General features: G+C 35.8%; 1 pseudogene; it reads left to right on the plus strand.

Annotated features, from left to right (window-relative positions):
- LOC143529721 (zinc finger BED domain-containing protein RICESLEEPER 2-like) lies at positions 1-6848 on the plus strand (annotated as a pseudogene).
- The last annotated feature ends 2972 nt before the right edge of the window (positions 6849-9820 follow it).

Consider the following 9820-nt stretch of genomic DNA (forward strand, 5'->3'; position numbering starts at 1 on the left):
AACACTACGGCAACCGCGAGTCGGCCAGCGACGGAGAGTGACATTACAACTGCAAACTTGATAAAGGTATTAATTCTAACAATTATTAAATGATTACAACTGCAAACTTTTTTATATTAAATGATTACAACGCGAGTCGGCCGGCGACGGATAATGATTAAATAATTTATGTTCCAGTGAAGTGTGAAATATGTATTAGAACGTCAGTATTGTACCAGGATTCCTTGGGATTTAACAATTATAATAATGGTGTGGCACGAACTGAAAATAATCATGATCACAGTTAATCTTTTAATATGAGTTATTATGTTTTATTCTAAGTTAATATGTGTCACACCCCGACCCAAGGCGGCGGAAAATGCCGGGGTGCAACGTGATTGGACAAATACACAAGACACTAATTAGAGTGACAATATTTAATTAACTCATTTTATTTCAACAAATCAATAAACAACACCTTTCGTCCACACAAACAAATTGAATACAAGTAACATTTATATTGTTCGTTTTACTAATACCCTAGTGGTATTGGTAACGTTTTTCGTCAAGTCCTCGAGTCAACAAAAGTCAAACCTGTAACATTTCATAAAATAAAGTTTGTCAACACAAAGGTTGGTTAGCAATTCATAAGTTTGAGCATACAAAACGAATGAATCCGACTTGAAAAGATAAACACCTTAGCTAAAATAAATAATGTAATATATATTAATGAACTTGAAACCATAATGAAACTATATTGGAAACAAAGAACGATGAGGTTTTGTTGTAAATCGGATTACTTGTTAGTTTGTTAATGATTAGGGACTCGCATTTAATTGATAATTTAAATTAAAATAATATTAATTTATTGGACTTTTAAATAACTAAACCAATATCAAAATAGAAACAAGACGGGCTTAATTTAAGAGTTCGGTTTAATAAAAATGAATTGATAATAAAGTTTATAATAATATTATAAATGATAAAGATAATAATGATAATTTCAAAAAGTAAAGTTTCATATATATATATATATGCAATATATTGACGGTAAAAATAATCATAATTATTATTAATAATACTAATAATAATAGTTAGAGAATAACGATCTTAGTATTTATTAATGTGTTGTTGATAAAAGTAATAATAATAATAAATAATATTGATAGTATTTATGATACCATCCCCGATGTCGGTTTTATTTCTAAACGAATTCAAAAAATAAATATAATAATATTATTGTTAATAATAAATGGTAAAATATGATTTTACTAAATAATAAAAATATGATCTTTATTAATAATAATAACGAATTTAATATTTATAATATTAATGATAGTAATAATAATATTAATATTAACAATAACTAAATTTAATAGTAAGTTATATGTAAAAATACTAATAAAAATCTTTATGTTTTGATGTTAATATTAATAGAAATAATAAATTTGTTAAGTATATAAAACTAATAATACCAAAACCGGTCTAGGATGAGACCCGAACCCGAGACCTCTAGTTTAAATCACTAACGTTCAACTCAACCGAAACCAAGGTAAACAATTGTTAATTTAAACCCATATTAAAATAATATAACCATTTCCCGGGTGTTCGTCTTTTACCCAAATCAAACCAACACTATATCTAATCCAACTCGTTTCAAAGTGTATAACCAAATATATAACCGATACTACCAAACCAATTTATTAACCATTTAAAACCCGACAATCGCTATATGAAAGTTAATAATAACAAAACTCAAATTAAATGTACCTATTATATGTTTCACAAGTCGTGGTTTTATACCGAAAAGAATCGAGCAGATACCGCTGGAGATTTGAAAACACAGCCGGATAGAGAGAGCCGATGGAGAGAGATAGAGAGAGAGAAGGGCGAGGAGAGAGGGAGTGCCGAAGAGAGAGTGAGCTGAGGGAGCTCAGCGGCCACGACGAGCACCGGTGGCCGGTTTTTCGGTCGCCGAAAAAATGCGCGGAGAGGGGAAATAGGGGTTTCGGGGTGCGGGGGGGTTTCCGGTGAATGAGAGACGAGGGAAAGAGAATGGTGGCCGAAGGTGGTGTTGGCTGGTGGTGTTTTGGAGTCGCCGGAGCTCGTCGGAGCTATTCCGTGGCTGCCGGAAAAACGGTTAGGGGAAGAGGGAGTTGGTGGTGCTGCGTCGGAGGTACGGAGGGGGGGGGGGAAAGGTGGCCGGCGGTGGTGGGTATTGGAGCTCGCCGGAAATCCGGGCTCGCCAAAAAACGGCAGGGGGATGAGGGTGGTGGCTGATATGATATGGTTTAGGTTTAGGGTTTTATGTATTTATATATATACATATTTTAGTTATTTGCAGACAGGTCCTCCAAGTCCTAAATATAATACTAAAGGTTACTAAGCTTAACAAATTGTTAACATAGATTTTGAATGGCAAGAAGTACCCCTTACAATTTATAAACAAATTTTATGTTAAATGAACAACGATTAGAACACGCCTACATGACGGGTTTGATGAATTATGTACGTGGAAGATTTAAAGATCGACTTAAACGATGTATAAAATTACCGGGTCGGGTTTACCATATGGAACTTTACAAAACGAATATAAATCGAGACTCAAATTTGACAATGTCACAATATGTTTTACAGATTCCAGATCTTACTAATATTACCTCTTATGTTATTTTCATATCTTGGTTCTATATCTATAACTATTTAGTCACCGGTTTCTTTTCAGACTTCATGTACACTGTATTTAAAAATACTTATGGATTTGTAGGATGTCTTCACTTAAAGAATCAGTTGGTGGAGCCGACAACCCCAGCGATCATGTTGAGTTAAGTGACGTGGATACTGTTGATCATTCTGAAGATTAGATAGATAAAAGGCTAGACGATGATGAAGATGATGAGAGTTTAAAAAAGAAGTATAAATCTGAAGTTCATGCTCATTTTGAATTCAATGTTGAAGTGATAGAAAATGGTAAGAAGGTTCTGAAAGATAGATGCATCCATTGTAAGCAAACATACAAACCACAACCGACAAAGTCCACTTCTCAACTCTTGTGACACTTGCCAAAATGTACAAATTTGAAACGGAAAAGAGGTAAAAAAAGGTTTGATTAACTTTGAAAAATGTGCATCCGAATATAACACGGGTGGGGGGTTTGAACATATGAAATGTAGGGAAATGGTTGCAAAAATGATTGTAGTGTGACATCTACCCAAATCCGACCCGACCCAGGTACCCGTTTTCGGATCCGACTTTAAGATTTAAAATTTGTTTGTAATCTTTATATATATAATAATAATAATGATAATAATAATTCCTTTTCTCTCTTGTCGCCGTCCCGCCCCTTTTTCTCTCTTATCGCCGTCCCGCCCCTCTGCTTAACCCTTGAGCCTTGAACTCCTTTTTCTCTTAACTCTGCTTGTCCTTTGGCTCTTCCCGCCTAAGGATGTCTGCGCAGCTCCACGCGCCAGACTCCTTACAAGGAAGCCTGCGTGAAGACCAGCTGTTCCTGCGATACTCGAGGTGAACTGTTCCCGCGGCGCGCAAAGGATTGTAGTTCTTCCCGCGGCACGCAAAGGATTGTAGTTCTTCCCGCGGCGCGCTAAGGATTGTAGTTCTTCCCGCGGCGCGCAAAGGATTGTAGTTCTTCCCGCGGCGCGCTAAGGATTGTTCTATCTGCCTTCGCCCTCGCGCACTCAAGCCTTCTCGCGCTAGACAAGTCTTTTCTCCAGTTTAGCCAGCCTGTTTGCTTTTGAAATATCTTATCTTCTGTGCTATACCTGCCAAGGTATGGGCACAGTAGGCCAGATCTGACATCTGTCCGAAAAGTCACTTTCGGCGCAGCTTGCTTACCAACCCTCTTGGTTGTCAGAAAAAGTAACTGGCAAAATCTTTTAAAATCTTCTTTTGCATGTCTTGTGCAGTACTTTGTCTGACCCCTCCCATGCTTTGAACAGTAACCTGTCAGCCTTCCCCATCCCCTGCAGCTGCCACCATATCTTTTGCTTTTGAGATCTTTTGCTTTGATTTATTAAGATCTTTTTCCCCAATTCTAGGGATGTGTTCCCTAGGGTTTTCCTATAAATAAAACTAATTTCTTTGATAATTAAACACTACACTCAAACACTTAAACACTCCCCAAAATCTTTCTCCCTTACTCTCAGCCGAAGATCCTCAGCAACGCCTCCACTCCCCTCTTTGCAATCCGTCTTCTCTTCTTTTCTGCCCAGAAATCTCGGTAAATAAATAATATATAACTTTTTTTTTATAATTTGTTTAAGTGACTTACATATATTCAAGACATAAAAACCAATCCTTAAACCAATAACCTCTTATTTATAGGTTAACTTTCGCTTGTTTAAAAGTTGGTTCTTGCATTATCTTTCAACGCACCGTTTACAAGTGAGTAATCTCGTACCTAATCCCCTTTTATTTTTAACGTTTTTGGGATGTTCATGTGTTCGTACAACTTGAGTCTTAAACTTGTTTATGAAATTATGTGCGCAAAACCCATGTGTTATGGACGTTTACTAGTGTTGTATATTTGTATGTGTGGATCATTAACCGCTTTGATCGGCCTATTCCGAAGTTTTCATGGATCCATTAGATAAACAAGGGAGACCTATCGTTACGATTTTCTTGTTTTATTTGCACATACACGAATGATTATTTGTTTTTGCTCGATTTGGAGCACGCTATGAACTATGAGCTATGATCTATTTAGGCTTGATCACAATCTGTTTACACACTATGTTGAACACCAGTTATACACATGTTGCGCGCAGTGCTTTGTTATTATCTATTTATATCTATTAAACTTGATTTCTCACCGACACGCAAGTGTTGACGTTTTATTTTAACACATGTTCAGGTTTGCTGTAGCTGCTTTTGGAATCACGAGGACACGTAGGATGTTTTCTTTTACTTTGGACCTAGTTTAAAATATAACAAGACAATTTATGTATTTGAATATTATGAGTTATGATATGTGATTTATGTTACTTTATGGTGTGTTATGCGCATGCGCAATGAAATGTATTTATTAAATATTGACACCCAAATAGTGTCACGAGTAATGAAACAATTCGTAGTGCCCCGATGTATAATCCGCCGTCGGTCGGGGTGTTACATGTAGCCCATGAGCTACCCTTTTCATTTGTAGAGTATCATTGGTTTAATGAGCTTATGAAGTACAACAACCCTCTTTATAAAAAAGTGAGTAGGCCAACTGCTACAAAAGATTGCATAAGGGTGGTTGAATCAGAAAGAGAAAAGATGAAAACGTTTTTCAAAAGTGTTGATATGATCTCATTAACCAGTGATTGTTGGACATCAAATCAAATAAGAGGGTATATGTGTTTGACAGCTCACTATATTGACTCCAATTGGAAAATACAAAAACGCATACTTGGTTTCAATGAGCTTGCGCCAACCCATAGTGGCGAGGTCATTTCTAATGCTATTTTAGAGTGCCTTGTTAAATGGGGTATTCAAGATAAAATTGGTACAATTACTTAGACAATGCATCTAGTAATGATAGGGCGGCCTCAATTTTGCGGAATACTTTTAAAGGAAAAGGGAAATTACATTTTGATGGAATGTTCTTTCATGTACGATGTTGTGCGCATATACTAAATCTGGTTGTACAAGATGGTTTGGGAACAATTGATGACTCTCTTTTAAAAATTAGAGAAGGTGCTAAGTATTTGAGGAAATAACCAGGTCGTTTAAAAAGGTTTGGTGAAATAGCAAATATTCATCGTATCAATACCCGTCGTTCTTTGTGTACTGATGTTAAAACTAGGTGGAACTCAACACATCGTATGCTTGAATCCGCTATTTACTACAAGCTTGCTTTTGAAGGTTATGCGTTGAGGGATTCAAACATTGAGTGGGTCCTTACAGATGAGGAGTGGGATCGGGCTAAAAAAGTGTGCGACTTACTTGAGGTATTTTTGGCTACTACAAAGTTGTTTTCAGGTACATTATATCCGACAGCAAATTTGTATCTTGTTGAGATTTTTAAAGTGAAGAAAGAAATAACTAACGCGTATAAGTCAGATGATGCTTTCTTGAAGAAGATGAGTGTACCAATGTTTACCAGATTTGAGAAGTATTGGGGAGAGATCGGGGGTCCTTATGTCAATTGCTTCTATTTTAGATCCACGTTTCAAAAAGATGTTAGTAGCTTGGACTTTTGGGAAATTGTATCCCCAAAATGAGCTTAATGACCGGGTTGAAGATGTAATAATAAGTTAAAATCTATTTATGAAAAATACTCTAATGCATTTCAAGCTGCTAAGGCTATGAATAACAACCCAATGGGCACATCATCTGGAGGCTCAGGTTGGTGGTAGAGAAGATGATGATTTTTATGCGTTTCTTATGTCTAGACCGGTTGAATGTACACAAAAAACTGAACTCGAGGTATATTTAGAAGAGCCGAGTTATACAGTTTTGGTGAATATGGAATTTGATGTGTTAACATGGTGGAGTCAAAATAATAGCAAGTTCCCTGTTTTAAGCAAAATGGCTCGTGACATATTTTGCATTCCAATCACAAAGGTTGCCTCGAATCAGAGTTTAGTGCGGGTGAGGACGTGTATTGAGTGATTATCGAAGCTCACTTTCAACGGATATGGTCGAGCTTCTTGTTTGTGGAGGCGATTGGTTAAAGTTGGCATCAACCGTTCAAAGTTTAGAAGTAAGCTTATATTTATATTTATATTTCTTATACATCTTTAATTTATAATTTATATTCTAACATTTGTATTTTTTTTAATGTGTAGCAATCGGCAATGGAAGAAGAAAATCTGGAAATTCCAATCCCGAGTCCCGACGAGTAAGGAGACATTCATTTGATATGAGAGGTAATTAAAATTACTTATTGTAGTCATAATTAAGTGTAAACTATTTAAAAGAAATGGTTTTGGTGTATACATATAATCTAATATAAAAATAGGGTTTGGTGAATTGGTTATGAAAGGATTTGTCATGAGTCATGATTGTTGTTTTTATGAACAGATTTGAACAGATTCAGTTATAATCTGTTTTTATGAACAGATTTGGTTTTATGAATAGATTTGTTATGAATAGATTCAGCTCGCGACTCATGACTGTTGTTTTTATTTAAGTTGTAGATGGTGGGCTTCTCACTGTTGGCTCAAAGATTATGGATGATAGCAACTCAAGAAGTGCAAGATGTGGAAGGAAATCTCAAATTATTATTTTGCATTTTGTGTATTGTTTTTGTTTAACACGAGTTATTGTGAACTAGAACGTGTTTATTTGTCTTTTCTTAAGTACGTTATGGGGTTTGTTGCTTGTTAGTTAATGGTCACAAAATGATTATCCAGTTAATTATCTCAAAACGATTATTGCTTGGCTTGTAAGTTTATTTTTTCATTGTTTAAATTTGAATAATTTCTAAGCTCGTCGAGCCGCGAGCTGGCTCGAGTTTATCTCGAGTCGGGCTCGAGCTCAGTTCCACAGCTCGGTGTTTGAAATCGAGCCGAGCCGAGCTGGCTCGAGTTAAGTTCGAGTCGAGCTCGAGCAGGGTCTGGCTCGGCCTGACTCGGCTCGTTTACAGCCCTAATAACTATAAAGAAAGGTATAGTATTGTTGCACGGAATAAAGGGACCAGACCCTAATAATATATGTGAGGATAGGGAGCAGACCCTAATAATATCTATGAGGATAGGGACCAGAATCTAATAATATCTGTGATGTTGGGGACCAAACCCTTATAATATCTTTGATGTTAGAGACCAGACCTTTACAATATCTGTGAGATTATAGGGCGGAAGACTCTTTAAAATATAACGATAGTTGTATGTATCATGAAAGTAAAGAAATTATGAAAGAATGAACGCATGAATGTATGTATGAAAGTAAGGTGAACAGGTTAAGTTTGTAAGATGTACATAGGGGTGAGCATCATAAGGGTCGGACCCTTAAAAGACGGTTACCCGACTCGCAAAACCCGTAATTAGACCCTAATATATAATATGGGTAGGGTTAAGGGTATTTAAATTTGACCTTAAAGGGTAAAAGGGTTTCAAGGGTCCGACCCTTTTTCAAACCCTTGACTCGTTTACTAGTTTTTAGATAGATATACATCCGATTCGCGATTAATCTAAAATTTATGAGAGATTTGTATTTCATATATGATTCATACAAAATTTCTCAAGTACTAAGAAAAATAGAAATAAAGGGTCATACTAGTGATTGGAAACATATATATATGAATCACTTAATAGATCTCTACATGTAATTTGTGAATGTAAATATTATTTGCATAAGTTTAAAATGATTGATAAACTTTTGAAGTTAGACTTTACAATGTTATTAAATGAAAGTATAATTGTTCTAAGTTTCATATATTAAAGTCATATATGAGATATGCAACTAGTAAATGTAGAAAATATGATTTGTAGAAAATATGATTTGATTACTGTATTAAAGGGTAAAGGGTTGGACCCTTGAAACACTTATTTATACCCGACCCTTTTCTTGTTTAGAGGGTAGGTCTCGGGTCCACGTTTCTTCCTAAAAGGGTAAAGGGTCTAGGTATGGTATTATGTAAAAGGGTCGGGTCTTACCCTTTGAACAGTCCTAGATGTACATACCTTTGGGTATGTATACAAGTATGTGAACGTATTGTATGTTGCTTGATTAACTAGAACCCACTCAACGTAGCTGACTTTTAGTATGTACGCGGGTGAGTAGGATGAGCCAATTGGCTTGAGGAGGGGCACATGGCAGATGAATAAAGAAGTTGTCATCTGAAGACTTAATTTTATGATGTTTGAACTTAAGACATGTTTTATAGGTTTAAATTTTAAGACTTATGTAATGAATGGTTTTATTTTTTGTATTTCGTGAAAAGTTTTAATTAACTCTGATATTGAGAACTGTGTTTATGAGTAAATCTAACGTCAAAGTAGGGCACCGGGACCAGGGCCTTACACCTACACATAAGACAATCCACATCCAGTTATTATGATTACCTTGGAGTAGACACACTTATCTCGTGCTCATTTAAACGTCAATCCACTGTCTCCTGATCTAACGCGGAAACTGAGTACCGTGCAGTGGCAAACGTCGTGGCTGAAATCTGTTGCTTATGAAATCTCCTACTTGAACGTCGCAAGCCACTCTCTCATGCTACCCTAGTGTATTGTCTTCATGTAAGTGTCGTATATCGCTCAGGAAATTATGTACAACATCAACATTTGAAACATATCGAATTAGATATTCGTTTTTTTCAGGAGCATGTTCAAAGGGGTAAATTCAGATTCTTCATGTACCAACCCGGTAACAAATCGCTGACATCTTCACCAAGGGCCTTCCAAAGATTTTTTCCGGTGATTTACGATCCAGTCCACCCTATACCCTATGGTTTCCTGCTTCGACTGAGGTGGAGTAATAGATTGTGTATAATTAGAAAATATTTGTAATCATAAAAGATAGTATATTTGTACTAGAATAGGAGATTTTGTATAATACAAATATACTATCTTTTATAAGGGATAAGTTTAATGAAAAGGGAAACGAATGAATTTCCAATATTCTATCATTGAATATGTGGGATTACAAGATGGTTTTTTTGGATTGGATGAGTGGAGATATAGACATTTTCACTATAAAGACATTTTCACTGCGAAGGGAACATGATGTTCATGTTTCTAATATTTCGTTGTATTTCTTTGTGTAATGTTTTCATCTTATTAAGAGCGGAGATTGTAGAGTTTTGAGAAGTGCGTGGTATTTCAGTACAATATGCCACTAGTATCAAAACAATGAAAAGTTAAGCAGTAAAGAGGTTACTACAAATGATGGG

The sequence above is a fragment of the Bidens hawaiensis genome, unplaced genomic scaffold (genome assembly GCF_021521415.1).
Source record: "Bidens hawaiensis isolate Kalapana, Puna unplaced genomic scaffold, B.hawaiensis_p1.1 tig00008655_1, whole genome shotgun sequence".
Lineage (NCBI taxonomy): Eukaryota > Viridiplantae > Streptophyta > Magnoliopsida > Asterales > Asteraceae > Bidens > Bidens hawaiensis.